A 24642-nucleotide genomic window follows, 5' to 3' on the forward strand; every position below is an offset into this window, starting at 1 on the left:
CCCAATCTAAGTTTGTATCTTCTGTAATCAAAACCTATGATAAGAGATTGTCGAGATATATTATAGGATAAACCCAATGATTGAGGGCACACATTGCACCTTATAAAGTCACCTTTGTGGTCAGATCTCTTAACTTTCTAACATAGACCTAAATTTTTTTCCAAATCTTCCTCTGAAATTTTTTTGTTTAGCCATGAAACCTTCATCCGTTGTAAACATGTTGTTTTAAAGCAAGCTACAAAAACATGCAAGGGTAAAAGCCATAATAAGCATACTCCTCTTGAGATCCTTCCAAGAGTCATAGCCTTTTGAAAATCTTGAGCAATCTTGAGTTTAAAACTCTCCATTTTTGCTTCATCAAGCATCTCCCAATCCAAAGATGAGAGGCTTGGTAACTGCAAACCTTCAAGGTATCCATACACACGTGCTCTTGAAGGAAGCACATATTGTGGATAATACACAAAAAATCCAATTATGAAAAAAACTCGTGGTCTGATCAACATAAATGTAACGTGTCCACTAGAATCCTCTAGGACACGTCTTGGCAGTCCATCGGAAGGCTGTCTAGAGAACTCCGCCCGGCACTCCCATGGAATGTTACGGGACTTGTAATCTAGGTCTTTCCGCGTCTGCCACGTAGCGGAAGTGTCCTGGCCGTTTCCCACTTAGGATCGACCGGAATTAAGGTTTTCTAGTTTGGTCATTAGCTAGCAGCAACTAGCGTTAGACCCGAGCGAACTACTTTACGCAGAAACGCCAGGTCCGAAGCGAATTCACGCTGCACTTGGTTCAAGGAGAATGGGAAACGAGAGGGATGCAAGGCTCGACCTCTCTGCCATAAGGCATAGTCCCATTCCGTTCCCCCTCAAACAACGTGAATCGGGTAATAGTTAATTCTAAGTCATCGTTCTCGTTACTTGTTTCGGTGATGACGATCCTCCTCTGTTCGTTGAAGACTTTGAGAAAAGTTCCCGGCTAACCGGGACCACCCATCCATAGGACAGACCCATGGTCCGTCCTCCGCACTTTCCTCGGTTTGTTTTAGTTATGTAATTACCTACCACATTAATTTGACATATAACAAACAGCTTCCTTGATTAACCCTGTTAAGCACTGGTTCCTTCACGTAATCTTATCATAGGACATAAAGAAAACAATGTCAAACAACTTCTTTGTTATCATTTTATCCTTTTATCTTTGAAATACAAGGAGTTCCGCCCGTAGGCTTGTTCATAATCTGCCCGAAGGCTATCCAGTAATCCACCAGGGATCACTAATCCAAGTTTCCGCCCGTAGACTAGTATGCGGGCCTCGAGATCCAATCCCGAGTCACGTTAGTCTCTTGTGCAGGGCCCGGAAGGCGAGGGATTTACGGCCAGAGCCCCCCCTGGCACCCAAGCGTCCTCCTGCTCCAAGCAGAGCTCAACGGAAAGACCTCTCACGGCGGGTTCGGTCCACGTTCCCGGCGCGGTTAACAACCCCCTTGGTTAGGGTCAAGCAGGCAGTCGGGGGTAACTGAAGCTGCCTCTCCCTTCAGGCCTTCAACCTGAAGTATTTAGATATATTTTCATCCTTTAGTTCATTGAGCAAACAATACAAACAGTGCTTTCTAAACTGTTACAAGCACAATCAATTTCCAGTGGTCGTTTAGCTGGCAAACTGTTAAGGAGTGACTCCTTTTCTCCGAATGTAACTTGGCAAGATTCCTATCAATTGCAACTTGGCAAGATTCCTATCATTCTTGGGTTAGGGTCATACCCTACCAATACTTTAGGTTTTGTTATGGTAGATTCCAGCGACCATGTCGCTTCCATTTATTGATTGGTCAATTGTTTCCAGGCAAATACCTAACTTTCCTTTTCCTTGGCAATTATTCCCCCAAGAAAAGTGATGTAACAGGATGATTACTCATCCCTTTTGTAAGTTATCTTAGTGCAATAACTTGCCAACATCATTTCAAGAAATGACAAAACTCTCCCGTGGACAAATCTCAAGTCTATGTGATGTTGCAACTTTTTGCTCGTGTTGTATCTATTCCACGGAATCATCTCACCCATTGAATGGCGTATTCAGGTCACGGAATTAACTTCAGGCGAGTAGCAGGGTTTAGGGTGTCTTCTTACCCAACCTATTCCTAATTATATTGGCCCACGGTCCTAGGAATTTCCAACCCAGTCGGAGTTTCATCATTTGAACGAATGATCCTTAGGATAAAACCTTAGATCATTTTATGCATGAGCATCCAATTGATTCGACATCTCGTGAATGTGTGTAAGATCTTTGGGTTTGCGGGTTTTGACTTGGCAACCAGTGTAAAACTAGGTCGAATTTCTTGTTGCACTAAACCCTAGTTAGCACTTGAGATACCTATCATATCGACCCAACCATGTCCATAAGAATCCTTGTGGTTTAGGTGACTTAGTCAACTCAATATACTTGCCTTGCGTCACGGATGAACCTTTCCTAAAGGTAATAAACTAGATCTAGTGGAGATTAATAGTTACAATTACACCAATACGTGTAAACATGTGATTCACTGCTTCTACGCATCACATGGTTCACAATAACCCTATCCTTCCTTGGTAAGGTAAAAATGCCTGATACCCTGGACACTAACTTTCCTAGGTCCTGCTAGGACTTACGTCAAATAGTCATGCCTACAACCTTATTGTCTATACTTAGAATCTTATTCTTTGATTCCTAAATGCGGCTCCTAATGAATGACATTTTTGCATGATGACTATGCAATACACAACGTTCTCCTAGCTACAATGAAGTTCATACAAAACTATAGCTAGTGATAATTTATTCCATTTTACATGCCACTTGCAAGCCCATAAGATCATTTACGTACTCTCTTCTATTTCCTTTCGGATAATATCTTATGGGTGTTAACTTTTCCTCATGAAATCATTACGAGGAGGATGCTGCCTAACATGCGGCACATACTTATTCCTACCATGTCTAAGAAGAAAAAATGCACTTATAAATTCCATTTCTTTGCCTAAGTAATATATGTTTAGACTCATTACTTTGATAATGTACCAAAATAGCATCATGCAGCTAGTCTCCTAAGGCGGGCAACCCGTTTCGAATTCATGACATACTTCAACCTTGCCTAACGTTTCAAGAGATACTTTATCAAATGTCTTTTTACCACTGCCACATGCATTAAAATTGAGTGTAAACTGCATTCTTCCCTATGGAGCTAAGCGCACCTAATCATTTCTTTATGCGAAAACAAACTGGAAAGAACCTGGACTTGTGGGCTCGGGGAGATATCCACTTGTATGCTCGGAGATGAACCTCCCGCAGTCGCTCCTTGTGACTTTGGCTTTGGAGCCATCGTAGATGTAGAGGATTTGGGCTCCAGGGGTTGTCCTTACCCTTTTCGGCTCTTTAAATTTCCTCCGAGTCTTGGCAAGTAGTCTAAAAATATGTTTTTCATCTCCCTTATGTAGGAATACCCCTTTATAGGGTATGGATTTAAGATTCCCGAAAGCTCGTGGAAACGGGGCTTATGGGAGGTCTTTATGAGCTTCACCTTCTCCTCTACAAGGTCCCGCGGGTGTGAATAGACCTTTGGGGAGATGTCGTGGGAAGGGGGTTTAAGGAAGCCCCCCCCTTAGAAGCTTCTTAGGAAGCTTCTAAGAAGCTTCCAAGCTTCTGCAGCACGTCAGGGGGGGGGAAAGGGGTCGTGATCCAGGCGGCGGCGGACAGTGTCAGCAAGGCGGCCGTGGCGGCGGCTATGGCGGACTGGCGACTGCAGCACGGCGGCGACCTCCACCTGGACCAGCACGCCGACCTCCACCTCCCACACTTTCCCTCTCTCTACACGGCCCTCTCTCCTTTCCATGACTCCCTGGGGAGGGGGGGTTTTTATAGGCCTTGGGGGGGGTGGGGAAGAGGGCCTCCACACACGTGGAGGACTCCCCCTCATGCAATCTGATCTACTCCTCCTTGGCCATTCCTCCCCACACTCCCTCTCCTCCAGCCATGCATCGGCTGGGGCAAGGGATAATAATAAAAAAATTTGCCTAAAAATCACCAAATTGCCCCTTCAAAAAGGGTGTTCTCTCGCGGCTTTTACGTTCTTCAACCTCGGCCTCTTATTTACAATGTGGAGGCCTCATTTTTTAGCGTGCACGGTATGGATTATGCTCCCAATAATACGATATACGGGATAACCTTGCACAGGGTTTACACGGCGTGCGGGAAGTTAATATTTACGGTACGCAGTGTGCGGAAATATTACAATAAATAATGTCTGTAAATTCCTTATGAATGGTGTGGAATGTCCTGATGAGGCTCTCCACAGGTTGCCACTCGAAACTTGTTGATGGAAAGATATCTACAACCAACAATCCATTATTTAGCATATGCTTCAAACAAAACCATATACTCACGTAAACCTCACAACTCAAACTTACAGTATGCTTGTTGGGAAAAACATTCCCGTGGAGCCAAGTGCATATCTCTAGCCATGTAAACATGTTGCACCAAAGCAAACCAGCCTTGAGGCCTGATTCTGAAGGCAAAGAAATGACCCTTCCAATGATATTTGATATTCCCTTGTTTTGTTTTTTTCACTCTGTGATGAGAGCCCTTGTAAGACGGTAGCATTGTAACCTAATCATTTATAGTAAATGTTTTGGGCTCCCGTTCTCCATTTTCGCTCTTGCTATACATGGTGCAAGAGTTTATGGAATGAGAAGGATACCTTGTGGATGCCATATAAAAGAGAAGTATGCAGACAATGTGCAGAGAAAGAAACCTAAAAAGAAAGGTCAAGGAGACAAATTAAAAATACTACGAGTGCCAAGAAGTTTGAAAATTCTCCCGATTTTCAAAATGGTCTTAATTAACTTAACTTTGTCATGTCTTCATCACAGGTTTTGACAGCTTTTATTAGTTAATAGGGATCGTTGGGACTACCAAAACTTGTTAGGGTTTGAAGATTTTGGCTAAATAGAAGGGGAGAACCATAAAATGAACTCTACTATCTCAAAAGCACAAGAGACAAGAATACCATATTTTTGTCATCGTGGCAAAATCTATTTGGCCCTTTCCTTAATCCACAAATTTAAAAAAGTGCCGTTTTTAATGTTTTTCGGTCCTAATGTTTTAAAATTGTATTTATAGAATTTAATGGATTTTTAAAAACTAAAACTCTAAATCTATGGCATATAAAAACCATTCAATTAGTCTCATTTTCATTTTTTAGCTCTCCAATCACTTCTCTTCTTCTAAGCACCCTTGCCCTTGCCTCCTTCACCCCTTCTTCCACGATGAATCACACTCAATAGCTTTCAAGGCACAAAATTCATCAGGATATCAAATATTTATAAGATCTTTTGTCCCAATATCAAGTATTATAATATAGTACTATGGCATGATCCAAGCCTGTAGTACACTACAAGTACATGGATACATAGTTACAAGAATATACTATCAAGTTCAAAGATTTCAAAGAGGAATGGGTGCCATGCAGCCTCTTGAAGTATATCAATGACAAGAAGGCATTTCAAAAACAAATAAGTCTTTTTTGTGCAAATCTCACCCCTATCTACTTCAAGCATCTCACTCCTTAGCAAGCTAGGGAATATGGCTTTGATTAGTGTGGCACTTGACTACCTCTCATGGACTCCCACTTTGATTTTTTTACTCAATGAATGTGAGGACCCACCTAGAATCATAGTGGCATGTGGGAGACTTACAGAAGAATGTCCATGATTCAAAGCCTTTACCAATGAACAATGCTAGAGACAAAGTAGAGGCTACAAAAGAGGCAAAAGATCTAGACCTTATGATTGATAGGTCTATAATTATTGTGGATAACATCTTAGGAGATGGCTCAAGTAAGAAAGAGATTGCACCCTCTACCATTGATGCAAAGTGTCACATAGATAGCATGAGCGAAGTATTCATTGATGATAAAGAATTCATGTTTCTCCATGATGTGGAGAATGTTTTTTGAGCAAGGGAGGATGAGGTGTTGTCGATGTTGGCAATTGCCAATGAATTCGCCTTTGTGTTTTATATTCTACCTAAAAAGTGTAACAATCCAAATCTAGAAGACATAGACAACACACTCATTGCTCTTGGAGATGCTATGGACTTGGAGTAGCATACTGTAGTTGGCACCCAAGAGTTTGAGATAGTGCAAGCTAGCTTTATGGTAGGACAGGTGCCAATTGATGAAACCAAGCTAGGTGTGGACTTGAACAAACCCTCCTCTGAGGTTACCATCAATTTGGAGTAGGAAGTAAGTGTATTAATGGTCTATCAGCTAGACACTTTATTTTACTATGTATATTATTTTGAGCTAAGTTTATGTCAATGTAGGATGTGCTTCTTCACATCAATGATTGTGCGAGTCGCTAGAAGGGCCAGGAGCATTCAGGAAGAATGCCTCTATAGGACACTACATTGGTAGGATTCCCATTGATGACGTAGCCATTGTCCTTGCCACTTTCACCCCAAATAGATAGACTCAGCTCTCTATCATGAAGACTGTGTCAAAAATATTGTATGCATCTACCATCACATAAAATCATTCTTGTTAAAACAAAGTTGGTGAAGTATTTTTTTGGTACACGCCTGCATGGAAAGATACAACATGCTATGGGGATCGACAAAGTCATAGGAGCTAGCCAGTCTGCAATATAGGAGAGCATCAAAGTAGTGTTACTACTAGAGGCCAAGAAGAGAGGAAAGCAGGCCCATGAGAAGATCAAGCACCTAAGATTTCCTAAAACTTATGTTGAGCTCTAGGATTTTGAGCATAGTCCTATAAACAAAAAACCCTTCATATTTTGTACTATAATGCAAATATATTTTTCTTAAAGTTTATCTCTTGAGCATAGTATCTATTTTCCAGCGTTTAATTGTGATAAGATTGAAGGATTTTACAAATTGACATTACATGATACAGGTGTGTATATTTTGAGTACGACAAATGTACAAATTTTTTTTGGTAAAAGTTTTGTGATTTAACGAGCCATTCAACTTAGTTGTTATCTTTCCCATTCATGTGCCATACCATCAGGCAATCTAGGGCTTCATGCACTACTGAGATCATAAAGCTATCTTGTTCATTCATGTGATGTACCAGCCAAGGCTTCCTAGAGTGCCCAAATCACCTGTTTTATGGAAATTTGAGCCAAAACTAAGATGAATGGTATATTGAGCCTCAAAATTTTTATCGACAAAATTTTTAGAAATTCCCTATGCTTCGTGTTATAATATCTGAGATACACGCTCAACTTACTTATATACTTAAAATATATACGGTGAATATTATGCTGGCGCAGAGAGAGAACAGATGAGAGAAAATAAAGATGTAGGGAGAGAGAGAGAGATAGAGAAATTGACAACAAGTAGGGACTGGAAGATGGTCCAATCCCCCCCCCTTGTGGAGTTATATTATTGACAAGGAGCAAGCTCCTCCGTTACACATAAACTAGTTCTTACTTGTAGATCTTGGGGACAAGATCACGGTTCCTTGCACTGTATACAACCGGCTAACACTTGCACAACTTGGAAGTTGGCACCTTTTGATGCTTCTTGAGTCTCCTTCTCTTCTACACAATATGTGTAGGCTCTCCTCTTGCCGCTTGATTTCAATAGAGCTTTTGGAGCACTTGCACCTTCTCTTCTCCTCTTGAAACTTGATTTTAGTGGAGCTTCCACAACACTTCATTTCAACAGAGCTTTTGCAACAATTGCACCTTCTCTTCTCCTATTGGAACTTGATTGCAAAGTGATGCTTCCTTCACACCCTCACACCCAAGGAGAGCCTCCTCTTTTAAAGGCTTTCAAGAGCTTCTCTTCTTGGAGAGAGACTTGAGTTGGTCTTCATGCAAGATGTGGTTGTTCTAGGACCTACTCTGCAGCACCGATTTCAAGATATATCTCTCTATGTTACTTGGATGAAAAAACATCTAACAAAAAAGTTGTAGATCTCATTGTTTTTTATAACCCTTGGGGGCCGTTTTTAGAGATTGTCTTTCTATCATGAGATATTTTTAAAATGGATTTACCATGTCTTTTAAAAAAAATAGTTTCTTAAATTGTACTCTAAAGTTGTGGTCCATGCAACCACCTTAAGGAGAGTTCAGTAAATTGCCTTAGGCCTCAACCTAAGGTTGAGTTCCATACAAAAGTTTGTGTCATTTTAGACCTTAGAAAGAGAAATCACTTCTCTCCTCACTTCTAGAGGATCATGTCTTTCATCTTTCTTAGTGAGGAAATTACCTCTCTTGTCTTTCTTAATGAAATAAAATACATTAAACCTCGATAGCTTGTAAGGGAGAGGATGACCCCAAATGAATGCAATGCTCATTACAAACAAGTAAACATTCCCAGGCGTCCCTAGATGCACATATAAATACATATACACAATGCTAATGCACTTTCTCTTCTTAGAGATTAATCCATATTCATTTATGTGTAACTCCTTGGTTCTTGTGTACAATCTTACACTTGGTAGACACTTCTTTTTCTCTTCATAACTTGTACTACCTGTACCAGATATCCCCGTCACAATGCTCTAATCACCCCATTAAGTGATGCACTTGGAATACTGGTCTCTAAATGGTCTCATGGCCATGTTAGATCATCATCAACACTTCAAGAAAAGTGAGTCATTAATTTATTGACATAAATTTATTAAATAGAGAATAAAAAATAAATTTACTAACATTGATACCACTGTTATAATATCGGAGATACATGCTCGACTTTCTTATATACTTAAAATATATATGGTGAATATTACGCTGACGCAAAGAGAGAACAGATGAGAGAAAAGGAAGATATATATATATATATAGAGAGAGAGATGGGCCAGTTCCCCCCTTGTGGAGTTATATTATTGACAAGAACCAAGCTCCTCTGTTACACATAAACCAATTTTTTCTTGTAGATCTTGGAGACAAGATCACAGTTCCTTGCACGATATACAACTGGCTAACCCTTGGACAACTTGGAAGTTGGTATCTTTTGATCCTTCTTGAGTCTCCTTCTCTCCTACACAATATGTGTAGGGCTCTCCTCTTGGCACTTGATTTCTTTAGAGCTTCCCTAGCACTTGCACCTTCTCTTCTCCTCTTGGAACTTGATTTCAATGGAGCTTCCACAACACTTGATTTCAACAGAGGTTCCGTAGCACTTGATTTCAGTAGAGCTTCCGTAGCACTTGCACCTTCTCTTCTCCTATTGGAACTTGATTGCAAAGTGATGCTTCCTTCACCCCCCTCACACCCAAGGAGAGCCTCCTCTTTCATAGACTTTTAAGAGCTTCTCTTCTTGGAGAGAAACTTAAGTTGATCATCATGCAAGATGTGGCTATTGAGGACCTACTGTGCAGCACCAATTTCAAGATATCTCTGTATATGTTGCTCAAATGAAAAAATGTCTAACACAAAAGTTGTAGATCTCTTGTTTTCGATAACCCACATGGGCTGTTTTAGAGATTGTCTTTCTATCGTGAGATATTTTAAAAATGGATTCACTGTGTCTTTTAAAAAACACAGCTTCTTAAACTATACTCTTAACTTGTGGTTCATACAACCACCTTAAGGAGAGTTCATTAAATTGCCTTAGGCCTCAACCTAAGGTTGACTTTCACACAAAAGTTTGTGTCATTTTAGACCTTAGAAAGAGAAAATCACTTCTCTCCTCACTTTCAAAGGATCATGTCTCTGGTCTTTCTTAGTGAGAGAATTACATCTCTCGTCTTTCTTAATGAAAGAAAATATCTTAAACCTTGACTTGTAAGGGAAAGGATGACCCCAAATGAATACAATGCTCATTAAACACAAGTAAACGTTCCTAGGTGTCCTCGGATGCACACATAAATACATATACACAATGCTAATGCACTTTCTCTTCTTAGAACTTAATCCATCTTTATTTATGTGTAAATCCTTGGTTCTTGTGTACACTCTTACACTTGGCAAACACTTCTTTCTTCCTTCATAACTTGTACTGCCTCTACGAGATATCCTTGTCACAATGCTCTGATCACCCCATTAAGTGATGCATTAGGAATACTGATCTCTAAATGGTCTCATGGCCATGCTAGATCATCATCAACACTTAAAGAAAAGTGAGTCATTAATTTATTGCCATAAATTTATTAAATAGAGAATAAGCAATCAATTTAGTGACATCCTTCTGGCTTCTAAATAGTTGACCTCAACTGTAGAGGGTATACATAGTCCTTAAGAAGATCTGGAAAGTCTTGTAGTTCTCTTTCAGTCATAAACTGAGCGTCCAATGGGGGATAATTCTTAAACTTAACCAAGTACTTTTGTAATACATTACCGACCTTAGAGTATTGTCATAATGGTGTAAAATTCTTTTAGGCACAAGGAACTCTTCTATTTCTTCTATGTCATGTAAATCTTCCTTGATTGGTTCCATTGGAGGTTCTCTAATATAGGACGTAGTAGACTTATATGAAAAGCATTATGAATGTTCCAATGACTTGGTAGATCCAAACAAAAAGTCACATCATTTATCTTATCTGCGATCTTGAAAGGGCCATAGTAGCGATTAGAAAGCTTAACCACTTTACCTTTTTGACCTTTCTGCTTCTTCAAGTGAGCCTTCTCAAACTTAAGAACATATTGTCCCAACTTGAGATCTAATTTACAATGATGCTTATAAGCTTCATGTTTTTGCTTCTCTTCTATCCTTTGGATAGCAGCTTTTACTTGAGTGAAAGTTGTATCACTGTCTCTAACAAACTCATCTATTGCAAAGATCTTATCCTTCATAAGAAGAATGGGTGGTAAATGAGGCTTACCATAGATGATCTCAAAGAGTGTCTTACCAATACTAGAGTGCATCGTATTATTGTATGCAGACTCTACTAAAGGTAAATACTTTTTCCATTCTCTTTGATTATCAAAGACATAGGATTTCAAAAGGTCTAGAACTGTAGAATTAGCACCTTGACTCTGCCCATCCATTTGAGGATGATAAGAGGATGAAAATTTCAACTTTGTCTCAAGGTTCTCGAAGAGAGCTTGCCAAAAGAGGCTAGTCATGCGGGGATCTCGATCACTTATAATGGACTTAGGCATCCCATGATGATTGAAAATATGAGCAATGAATAGCTTAGCCATATGATTGACTTTGATTGTCTTTCGCACAGGTATAAAGTGAGCTTGCTTACTATATCTATCAATGATAGTCCAGGTTGCATCGTTGCGTGCTTGTGTGTGAGGAAGCTTCATGATAAATTCCATGGCTATACTTTCCCAAGGCTCATTAGGAATAGATAATGGCTTCAGTAGAATAGGTGGTTTATGCCTATCATGCTTTACTTTTTGGCATATCTTGCACTTGCAGACATATCTTTCAATGTCAGCTCTAAGAGTGGCCCAAAAGAAATATCTTTCTAATGCTTGACTAGTGGGTAGAATACTCCTATGTCCAGCATATGGGGATGCATGCACTTCATCTATTACCTTGTGTCGCAATGGTAATGCTACACAAATTGCTTGATGATGATACAAATAACCATCTCAAATTGAGTAAGGTGTAATGGACGCACTTGAGTTAAGCTGATCCCATATGGTTGAGAAGTCGGAATTAGCTACATACATTTTGGGTAAATCCATGAACTCGTTATGGTAAACAGTTGTGATTGCATTCACTCGAGGTCGCCGTGATAGAGCATTTGCTACCACATTCTTAGTTCTAGATGTGTGAAGGATTTAAAAATGAAACATAGATAAGAAATTTGCACAGTGTATCTGTTTCTCTGAGAGCTTCTTCTAATTGAGAAAATATCTTAGACTTTCATAGTCTGTTTTAATAACAAAATCTACACCAAGTAAATAGTGTTTCCATACTTGAAGAGCATGCATCACTTCCATAAGCTCTTTCTCATATATTGGAGCATGTAGCTCATGATCCTTGAGGCATCGGCTCTCAAATGCTACTATATGATGCTCTTGATTAAGCACACCTTCAATGCGATCCCCAAAATCGTCGCAGTGGGCTTCAAAAGGTTTCTGAAGATCCAGAACTATGAAAACTAGTTCTTGAGTCACAAGAAACTTAATTCTTTCAAAGGCTTGTAGTTGCCTTAATCCCCAACAAAAAGGCGTTCACTTTTTAGTAAGGTCATGTAGAGGAGATGCAACATATACAAAACCCCATATGAACCTCCTATAGTATAAACATAGGCCCAAGAAACTTCCAACTTCATGTACAAAAGTAGGTGTAGGCTAATCAACAATGACTCTTCAAAGGCTTGTAGTTGCCTTAATCCCCAACAAAAAGGCGTTCACTTTTTAGTAAGGTCATGTAGAGGAGATGCAACATATACAAAACCCCATATGAACCTCCTATAGTATAAACATAGGCCCAAGAAACTTCCAACTTCATGTACAAAAGTAGGTGTAGGCTAATCAACAATGACTCGAATCTTCTCAAGATCCATTCTCACCAAATTGTGAGAAACAATATGGCCCAAGTAATGAATTTCTGAAAGGAAGAATTCACTCTTCTTATTAGAATTGGCCTGTCGTCTATGCTTGCGAAACAATAGATAGATGTTTTCTATGCTCTTCCTTAGACCATGAGAATATTAGAATGTCATTAAAGAAGACACTTGTGAACTTTGAGTGAGGTCTAAAAATTATCTCCATCATTCTCTTGAATGTGGCGGGTGCATTAGTCAAACCAAATGGCATGACTAAAAAATCATATAGTCCAAATGTTGTACGAAAAGCTGTCTCATGAACATCTTTAGGTGCTATCCATATCTGATGATAGCCACTCTTGAGATCAATGTGACTAAAGATACTAGCTCCTTACAACTTATCCAAGATATCATCTATCCTTGGGATATGAAAACGATTCTTAATTATGATCTTGTTCAAAGATTTGTAGTCTATGCACATACGGAAAGAACCATCTTTCTTTTGAACAAGTAAGACTGGAGAGCAGTATGGAGAAGAGCTAGGTTGGGCTAACCCTTATTCCAATAGTTTGTTTACTTGTTTTAGGATCTCCTCTTGCTAACTTGCACTTACTCGGTAAGGCGGTTGGTTAGGTGGTGAACTGCTTGGGGTAAGATCAATTGTGTGATCTTCGAGGTGCTCAGCAGCAAACTCTCCTGGGAGTGAATCACTAAAACAATCTTCATTGTTTAACAAAATCATGTTTGGCTTGATCAACTGAAGAGAGGGGTTCTTTTGAAGTTTGAGATGACTTAGAAGCATTAGTTGGTATTGTGTGTTCATTAGAGACATCAAGTGCCCTTGATTCATTAGCTTCTTTTGACTCTCTCACAAAACTCATGTATGCAGAAATAGCTTTCTTCATTTCTTTAGAAATGCTAACATGACAAACCATTGGCACAAGCCAATCTCCACCATCAGCAATGCATACTATGTTTCGACCCTTGAATTGAAATGCAAGGGTCTTCTTAACAAAATCAGGAAGAGGTCTAATCTTGTAATGCCAACACATGCCTAGGATAACATCACAGTTACCAATGGGTGCAAGTAGAAAATATTCTTGGTTATGTGGTAATCCCCATTTCTAATATTCAACTTCCCCTGGATAGGAGTAGAATTGGTTGTAAGTTCTTCAAATGTAGGAACCTGATCCAATTGGTGTTCCCAATCGATCCGGTGGAATTTGTAGTCTTTCAGCAATATCCTACTAATACAAAATTATGAGTGGACCTTGGATTATAGAGTATCAAAACTCATTGATTGTTGAGTGTCCCCCAAGTTACCCTTTAAGAGTCGTCTTTTCTTCTCATTTGAATGAGTGTTAGCTTGCACATTTGGAATAGAATTTGAGGATGGTGGAGGAGGATCTTTAACCACATTTTGTTTCTTTCTTTTGTGAGGAAAATCAGGCTTCATATGCCCTAACTCACCACAAAGAAAGCACATTCCTTCCTCGTTGTACTTTTGTATCTTAGAGGGTGAGAGATACTTGCGCTTCTTCTTATTACCCTCTAGCTTTGAATATTGGTCATGGGTAAAGATAGGTCTTCTTCGATTAGTCCTATCTCTTGGTTGCGCTGCTCTTTTCTAGCTCTATAAGTACTCATCTCCAACTTTCGAGATGTACTAGGTATATGCAAACTTTCAGCTATGATGGCAGACTCCATCATGCGAGATATGGTTTCATGTGGATACACCTTCATGGTTCTGTGTAAATGAGGGAGTAGGCCAGCTTCAAACTTCTTTTTCTTCTCTTCATCACTAATCTCCATGAAAGGAGTAACCTTGAGAAGAGTAGACCAAAACTTGTCCATATAACTAGTGACCTTCTCATGCTCTTTCTGGCCTAGCCAATCCCACTCCTTCATGACATGATTCTCAAAATCAAGAGGCTAGAAATGAGAATAAAACTTCTTGAACTTTTCCCAAGTTGTAGGTTTCCTTTCCTCCAAAATGAGAGTCAACCACCAATTGCTAGCGGTGTCTTTCAAGTGCATGCTTACATCACTACAACAGAAACGAGGCATAGACGCGCATGTTAGACGCGCAAAGTCGGGCACATCTATCAGAGCGTATATAAGTGCGTGTAAACGTGAGTGTAAATAGACGCGAATTTTGCGTCTATATATCTGCGCAAATAGACGCTAATATAGACATGCGAGCAGACACACAATTATTTAACCACCTAAATTTAGCAATTCACATAATTAAAAAACCAAAGTTAATAATTATTTAACCACCTGAAATTGATTCTTGAGCATGCACATGTGCGCATTATAAAAACCATAGAATTAAGAATACACATTGAATCATTGAATTAAAAAAATAGAGTTAATAATTACTTTTTCATTGCTCTCTAATGAATGGCAGTTCCTCCAATTGATAGGCCTGATATAAGTAATTAGTGGCAAGCGACAGAAACCTTACAATTAGTAGCAATCATTGCAATATGTATCTCATAATTTCTCTACCTACTTGAAGATGATAAAAGATACTTCCTTTTTATTATGGAAAATTCAATTTAGCTTTAAAATTGACTATTGATTCTTGAGTATACACGTGTGTGCATGATAAAAAGCATAGAATTAGGAATACACATTGAATCAATAAGCAAATTAAGTATGTTACAGTGAATGATCCATCTCATCTTCAATGAGATCAGCCCTTGCTAAACTATCTGCTTCTAGGTCTATGTTACCAAGAGGTAACGAAACAAATAAGTCTATCCGACTATCAAATGTGTTGCTATATTGCTCAATAACTTCATCAATATCATCGACAATCACATTATTGTCTTCTTCTGCGTTTCCTTGAACATCCTCGCGAGGTTCATCTTGTACTATATCACGCATATCATCCATTATGGTGTCATCATGCACATCATCATTAATTGTTGGATTGTCATCTGCCATCTCCATGTCGGTAATATTACCATATATTGGTTTTGAACGATTAGATATAGGGATGACATACCACCATCGGTTATTGTTTACCATTGGATGATACATAACCTATATTTGAAAAACAAAAGCAAAAAACTTAAGTACTTATTATATTGTGTATATGTATCACATGCGTACATATAAAAAAATTAGCCTTTGCATATATACCTGCTCGCATTGTTGAGGTAGTACTAATGTGTCATTCTTGTTTTGGTGAAATTTTGTAGAGTCAATGATTACAAAACCACTTGGATGACGTCTGATTGTGCAATGCTCACCATTTGTTACCACTTCTTTAAACCACTTCATATCCAGTACATATATAAAGAATCGTCTGAAGTCAAGCTTCAGAATATCTTGGATCAAGCCACAATAACCTTCCATGGTACAATTGGCAGCCTCGAAGTGAGCAAGGACACCACAATCTTGGGTATTTCTCTTTTCATCTATACGTTTAGTTCGAAGATGTTTACCCTCACACCAAAGTGCATTGAATAATGTGCACTAGTAGTAAAAGATAAAAGATCAAACATGTCAATTATTTATATAAAATAAAACTTATAGAAACAAATTAATTGATAGTATGTCTCACCTTTGATAAGCAACCTCGTGCGTATTCCCACTCTTCTTGAGATATATTAATTTCCTCCTCTTTTTACATTCTCTCCATTTCCTCATGTAACCAATCTATATCAATATGACGTGGGAGCGCATTTAGATGATCTGGAAATGAGACATTATGTCCATATCTAGTGTGAAATTCTTGTCTTTCACTTTTTCTTCTTGCCCTTGCTTCATTATATAGTGTCACCCATTTGCTCATTACATCACTATTGAGCACACAAAAACTATTTAACTTACGAAGTTCTTCTTTTGTTAGCGCTTTACTCATTCCTTTTCCTTGAGGTACTATAGAGGTCATCATCAAGTCTTCATCATCTTTCCATAGTCGTGGTTGAGAGGGATCCACTTCAGCAAGATATTCAGAGATATAAACAAGGGATGATTGCACTAACCAACCCTCAGCCATGCTTCCCTCAAGCCATGCTTTTTGCCTCACAAAATCTTTCAAGGTTTTCATGAAGCACTCAAGAAAAAACATCCACCTTACATTAACTGCCCCACAAAGTGCGATCTCATCAATCAAATGTACGAGTAAATGTAATTGAGTAGTCAAAATGGATCGAGGAAAAATTTCCTCCACCAAACAAACCACCTCAATAGATAATACTCGAGCATCTTGCAATGTGTTTGGATCAATTTCCTTCGAGCTCACGTATCTGTCAAGATGTATTTGAGAATTGTTTATTTTTGTGTAGAAATTCAAAGATATATAATGAAAAAATACAATGTATACACACCTCACAAGCTCTCCCATCTTGTAAATGATATCACGTACATCTTTGGAGGCATAATGGGATATGCTAGTACGTAGGAAGTACAAACTGAATGTAAACAATATTCATAGATCAAATGATTAGTTGAGGAAAAAGTCATCATACCCCAAAGTTTACACATAGTTACTCCACTAATTACTATATTTATGGTTAGAGATACCCTTACTTGAATCATTTTGTGCCAATCGTGGGACTTCAAACCAGATAGTTGCTCCACACCTCTTTTATTTTTCTTTATGAAGGCTCCCTTGAGACATCTCATACATCCTGTGGGTGTTCGAAAGCTATATATTTATTCCTTCACTATTTTTTCCTCGTTCTTTGACAACATCCAAGGTGCATAGGGTAGCTCAATCTTTCCTCTGGGTCCAATGCGTGGCCAGGCTCGTCTCATGCGACCAATGTTACGTAAATCCTCCCTTACATTAACTGAATCACGAGCCCCTATCAAGTGATCCCATAATGTAGATACAACATTTTTGAATATGTGCATGGGGTCCAACAGGTGATTGATCTTTAGTTCAGTCCAATATAGAAGACGAAAAAATATAGAGAACCTAACAAACAAACAATATAATATGTAAACAATTCATCATGCTAAATACTTTAAAGTCAATCGAGAGAAATGCACTTCTTACTGACTCATGCCGAGTGGAGGGTGGATGTCAGCATTAATCAATCTCTCCTTCCAATCTCGAATGGTTAGAGATTGTGGAGTCATTCCATTAGTAGGGAGAGCATATTTGGGATGGTCAATAGAAAGAAATCGATGATGATTGTCGTAGATAATCTTCTTTAAATGTGCCGGCCTAGAGGAAACTAGAGAGGGACCGCAAATAGGACATGCATGATATCCTGACGTGGTTAAACCTGAAAAAACAAGTGAATAATAAAATACAATTGATTCAAGTCTCGAATTTCAAATATAGAGTTATATAGATGTACCTGAACACTCTCTATATCCTGGAAAGTCGTGCATGGTCCACAACAACATGGCCTTCAATGTGAAATCTCTAGAGGATGCAGATGCACTTGTATCTTGCACCTCAATACCTTACCATAACATTTCTAACTCTTCAATCAAAGGCTCTAAGTAAATGTCCATGTTTTTTACCTTGTGCTTTCCAAGAATTAGAAGGGACAATATCACATGTCCCTTTTTAATTGCCATGGATGGAGGAATATTATAGTTCACCAATACCACTGGCCATACACTCTATGATGTGCTTTTGATGCCAAATGGATTGATTCCATCCATACCTAAACCAAATCTCAAATTTCTTGTCTTTTCTTTGAAAATGGACCACAAATTATCTATATATTGCCATGCGGGTGTGTCTGCAGGGATCCTCCATTTTCCATCACTTGAACGATGACTAGCATGCCATGACATGAGCTTTCCAATAGACTTACACTTGAATATAAGTTTTATGCATGGAACAATCAAAAAATATCGCAAAACCTTACGAGGCACATCCATTGACTTCATCTCCACTTCATATCTTGATTCACCACAAATAGGACACTCTTGTGCGAACTCATGAATCCCACGAAATAAGACACAATCATTGACACATGCATGGATCTTGACATAATCGAGGCCTCCTAGAGATGTCAAGTAATGTCTTGCTTGCTTTCTCTTAGTTGGCAATTTGTTTCCTTTTGGAAGAATTTGTGATAATATCCTACATATATTTTTAAAAGTGAGTTAAAAAACCACCAACATATATTTTTGTCTGATTTCAAAATAGAATTAACAATTAATATTATGATTCATATATAAGCCAAACTGAATTAATACCTACTTCAATAATGCATCCAAACTGACATTGCTCCATCCATAAATTGTTTGCAAGTTAAGTATCTCGAGGGACGCACGAAGAACGGAGTACGTACAACCTTCATACAACGGAGTAGATGATGCTACATATAGTGGATCATCTAGCTTCGTAGAGTGACCTTCTCCCTGAACTAGTTGCGAAAATAGATGGTGTACCATGTTGTCCAAAATCTCATCCTCTACGACTTGATGGGGCATTTCATGAGGGCTATTATCATGGTCGTCAATCTCTACTCTTCTTGAAGACTCTGCCTCCTCGCGTCAACGTTTTGCAGCCTCTCGACGCCCGGGAGGGAGCATCTGAGGATGTGGCACCGCATCCTGCGCAACCACAAAACAGAGTTTCATGTACGTTGATATATAATTCTCGTAACATAGACATGCAATCTTAGTGGTAAAAAAAAACAATGAATACTGGTGATTTTTCTCGGTCCCATTCTCCATACAAGCTAAGGTGTGACATTGCAATTCGACGTGCTCGAAAAATACACCCTCAACAACGATCACACATGCATTTAATTTTTCATCGTAGCCATGCATCTCGATTATGAAGACGCGATGTTTCATCCTCACTTGAGGATGTGCTCATTGACTCACCAGCTTGCACCGCACTAGGTGATGACGACGTCGACATGATTAAACCTAATTCATGAAAACATCAAAATATTTGCCATTCATATGTTTACATAAGATCTTAATTTTAAATACACAAAAATCATCATAAATACATTAAAACTTATGATAAGAATTCACTATCAAAACTTATCTTAAAAATAAAAAATTATGATAAATCCCAAATGCGCGTCTATATCCACGTTTAACTATGCGTCTATATTCGCGTCTATACTCGCGTCTATTTGAACAATAGACGCACATATACACGCGAAAATAGACGCACACGTCAAAATTCAAACCATACTTAAATCATTTCTTTTCAAACTGCACCTTTCCTTTCCTGCGTTTTTTGTGGTTCTGAAGCTTGAGTTTAGCCGATATGCAGTCTCTTCATGCCTCACCTAGTCTCTTCATGACTCACCTCTTCTTTCATTTCAAATACATAAGAAGGGAAAAAGGAAAGCCAAGGAGAGGAAAAAAGAGAGAACAAGAAAGAGGAGAACAAGAAGAAGCAGCAAGCAAGTAAGCAAGCATCAAGGGAGGGTAAGTTACCAAGGAGAGGAAGAAGGAGAAGGAAGAAGCGCCACCACCCACCACACCAAACACCCAAGGTGAGTCTCTCTCTCTCTCTCTTTCTCTCTCTCTCTCTCTCTCTCTCTCTCTCTCTCTCTCTCTCTGTTTCTCTCTTCCTCTCTCTGCCCTTTTTTTTTTGGGATTTGTGATTCCATTATGTATTGCATTTTGTAAATCATCAATGGCAGTCATCGGCCTAAAATCGGCCAACCGGGCACGTCTGATAGCGCGTCTACATCTCAGTGTAGACGCAAACATAGACGCAAAAAATGTTTCCTCTTAGAGCGTCTGAGGGCGCGTCTTAGAGCGCGTGTGCTGGTGCGTGTGCTGACGCATGTGCTCTGCAGTGTACACGCGATGATAACGCGCTGCACAGAAGGTTGACCTGCAGTCTATACGCGATTATACACGCACATTGACCTGGGATGCGCGTCCGACAGCGCGTCTGTGCTGCATCTTAGATGCGCAGATAGAGGCGTTGGACAGAAGGTTCACTCTGGAGCGCGTTTGAGGGCGCGTCTAACCTGCAATTTAGATGCGGGGATACATGCGCCAGGTCTCCCAGTTTTGATAGTAAACAATATATTTTTACAATCATGAATGTGACAAATCCCATGTTTGTGTTTATCAGTTTTCTTGTTTAAGAGAAGCATTAGCACTTAAGTGTTATGCTTAATGTCTAAAGAAAGCTCTTTGAAAATGTAGATAATATATGATTTTTTGTATGCAAATAAATTTGTCTTTTTCCTGAGTTTTTTTCGTAGATGTCGTATCCTGGTTCATCTAGCAATGACCCAGATGTGGATCGCATGAATGATACATTGGCCTCCTTTGGCAGGGGGGTCAATGCATTTTTTGGAGGTTTTCCTAGTAGGGAAGACTTCATGGGAGAGATGACCAGACACCTTGGCGGCTCTCCCACAGCGGACGAGGTGTTCAGTGTCATGTCTGGGATACCTCTAGCGTCTTTGCCTGGCACTACTTTCCAGACTCCATATGCAAGTACTCCACATACAGGTACTCCATATGCAGGTACTCCATTTGCAGGTACTCCACGTGCTCCACGTGTATCGGCTGAAGCACAAGCATCTGCAGAAGCACGTGCATCTGCAGAAGCTCGTGCGTCCAGCGAGGCAAAGGGCAGTCGACAGAGAGGGAGGAGTGAGAGTCGAAGGGGAGGACGAGGCTTGTGTGGGGGTTGCCTAGGAGGTGGTGAGCGATCACCCTCACCAGTAGATCACGTAGAGGAGGTTGTATGCTAGTACTATAGAGTTATAGATGCTGGTGGCATCTTTCATGATAATGAGGGAAGGGATGTAATGGCGTACATGAGGAGCGTCATGCATGTGACGTATAAAGATTGTTTCATTGCCTTCAAAAATCAGAAAAGCGGCTTGTGGCAGGAGGTGTTGAGGGCAGTCCATAGGAGGTACCCAAATCCTGAGGGTCAGCGATTCTCGGATGATTGGGGATGTACAAAAGTGAGGGATATGCTTCACAACAAAAGATCCCACCTCATGACACGGGCCAAGGACTCACTGCGGAGGCTGGAGGAGGGGCGTGGAGCCTATAGCCAACCATCTATGTGCCACTGCATAGAGTGGAAGAAAGCCAAGAAGAAAGCAGCTGAGAAAGTGAAGAGTCACCAGCACGTAGAGGCACGACGGATCCAAATGGAAACAATGGGATCGTCGCATTATGGATCGGGCGGCAGAGAGTCGTGGGAGGCAGAGTTTGTAAGTATATTTTGATTTCTAGTTTTTTTAAATTTATATTTCTTTCAATTCTTTATATATTTTAGTCTAATATATTGTGACTCATAATTGTTTGTATATCTCTAAATGTTTTGCAGACTACCATCATTGGTAGGACACCTACTCCTAGAGAGGTAGGTTACCATCGAGGCCATAACTGCGCAACGACATGGCTTCACTTTTATGAGGAGGGCCTCATCACTGAGGACCAATACAACCGGGCCATGAGGATTCGACAGCCAGAGGAGGTATGTTTTTCTTGGACGCGCCCGTAAGAATTTCTCTATATTCAAAAATCGCATCTAAATGTGCGTCTATGAGGCCTTTTTGTTGTAGTGCATGCCTGAGCTTGGACTTTTCTAAGAAATTACTAGTAGAAAAAGAAACTTCAAATTTCCTGAAAAAGGCTAATGCCTTAGTAGGATCTCTCTTACTAGAGTAAGAGTTAAACTTTATGCCCTTATCCTGAGACTTCAAAGTCTTAGTCTTCTTAAGCTTGCTCCTCTTATGATCCCTCTTTTTTCATTTGCGGATTGCACAATACTTAGAACCAAGAGAGTAGAAATTAGAAGACATTGAGGAGGGGAAGGAACTTGAGTAATCAAGGAAGTAGTTGGTTGCTGAGGGAGATGACTCCCTCCTTATTCGCCTCACTCGAGGTAAGGTCGTTTTACTCTTCTTGACCTGAAAGTCCTTTTTCCTTCTAGGAAGCTTCACAACAATTGTTTGCTTTGCACCTTCACCATCAATTGGTGCAGTGGTGTTTCCTCCATTATCACCATCTTTTGGAGGATTTGGTCCTTCAAAAGTAGCTTCTTCCCTTGCCCTTAAGCTATCAATCAATTGACATACTATAGTAATTTTCAACAAGCTACAATGATCTATCAATTGAGCCTGTAATTTCTCACTTGTAGGTGCTTCATGACTTGCCATCTTTACCTTCTTCTTGCAAGGATCCCCTTTACTTTGAGAAAAGCAAAGAGACCTACTCTGATACCATGCTATAATATCCAAGATACACACTGGACTTTCTTATATACTTAAAATATATATGGTGATTATTATGCTAGCGCAAAGAGAGAACAAATGAGAGAAAAGAAAGATGTATAGAGAGAGAGATATAGAGACATTGACAACACACTAGGGACTAGAAGATGGGTAAGTCCCCCCTCCTTGTGGAGTTATATTATTGACAAGGAGCAAGCTTCTCCGTTACACATAAACTAGTTCTTACTTGTAGATCTTGGAGACAAGATCACGGTTGCTTGCATGGTATACAACCGGCTAACACTTGCACAACTTGGAAATTGACACCTTTTGATCCTTCTTGAGTCTCCTTCTCTACTACACAATATGTGTAGGGATCTCCTCTTGGCACTTGATTTCAGTAGAGCTTCCATAGCATTTGCACCTTCTATTCTCCTCTTGGAACTTTATTAAAAAGTGATGCTTCCTTCACCCCCCTCACACCCAAGGAGAGCCTCCTCTTTTATAGGATTTCAAGAACTTCTCTTCTTGGAGAGAGACTTGAGTTGATCTTCATGCAAGATGTGGTTGTTCCAATACCTACTATGTAGTACCAATTTTGAGATATCTCTCTCTGTGTTGCTTGGATGAAAAAACGTCAAACACAAAAGTTAAAGATCTCATTGTTTTCAATAACCCAAGTGGGCCGTTTTTTGAGATAGTCTTTCTATTTCGAGATATTTTAAAAATGGATTTACCATGTCTTTTTAAAAAAAACAGCTTCTTAAACTATACTCTTAACTTGTGGTCCATTCAACCACCTTAAGGAGAGTTTATTAGATTGCCTTGGGCCTCAACCTTAAGATTGACTTCCACACAAAAGCTTGTGTCATTTTAGACCTTAGAAAGAGAAAATCACTTCTCTCCTCACTTTCAGAGGATCATGTCCCATGTTTCTTAGTGAGAGAATTACCTCTCTCGTCTTTCTTAAGAAAGAAAATACCTTAAACCTTGACTTGTAAGGGAGTGGATGAACCCAAATAAATGCAATGCTCATTACACACAAGTAAAGGTTCCTAGGTGTCCTCACATGCACACATAAATACATAGACACAATGCTAATGCACGTTCTCTTCTTAGAACTTAATCCATCTTCATTTATGTGTAACTCCTTGGTTCTTGTGTACACTCTTACACTTGGCAGACATTTCTTTCTACCTTCATAACTTGTATTGCCTCTACCAGATATCCCTGTCACAATGCTCCAATCATCCCATTAAGTGATGAACTAGGAATAATGGTCTCATGGCCATGCTAGATCATCATCAACACATAAAGAAAAGTGAGTGATTAATTTATTGCCATAAATTTATTAAATAGAGAATAAGCAATCAATTTAGTGACACTTCGTCACTTATATAATGCATCTTAACTTATCATTCGAAAATATGGAAAGGTTAACTAAACCATTGTCCTAATAATCAATTTCTCATTCTACTAAATTGTTGAGCTTTCAATTGATGTTGCAAATTTAATCATAACACTCTCATGCACAAATACAATATGAGACATTTGAGACACAATAAAAAGTAAAGGTTTTTCATTATATATCAAAGTTCACAAAATACATTGCATTGTAGTGTATTACAAAAACTATAGGCCCTTGGCAACTCTAGTCTCTCTCCCCTCTTATTTGTCTAGCTAACTATATGTCTCTTTGCGTGATGTCATCCATTTGGCATGAACAACATAGAGATATGCATTCTCAAAAGGAGTGACAATGTACACTTTTGCAACTTTGTGGATAACCTCCACTACAATCCCTTGTATGCAAAATTGATATTTGTAAACGTGAAATATTTTCTTCACTAAGTGTGCAAAGGACACTTTCCTAATCAATAGCTCTATGCTCTTCTAGTACTTGTGGATCTTCTTAGGAGCCACTAGGTGATAGTTCTTCCTTTTATTTAGCCTTTGCTCAAGGACTCTCTCGCTAGATCTTGTCATGGTTGCCATCCTTAAGATTGTTGGGCTTGGAATTGGGGCTCAAGTGGGGTTTCCTCCACATGGCTA

Source organism: Lygodium microphyllum, chromosome 13, assembly GCF_053477565.2.
Source record: "Lygodium microphyllum isolate KBCC chromosome 13, Lygodium_microphyllum_v1.1.10, whole genome shotgun sequence".
NCBI lineage: Eukaryota > Viridiplantae > Streptophyta > Polypodiopsida > Schizaeales > Lygodiaceae > Lygodium > Lygodium microphyllum.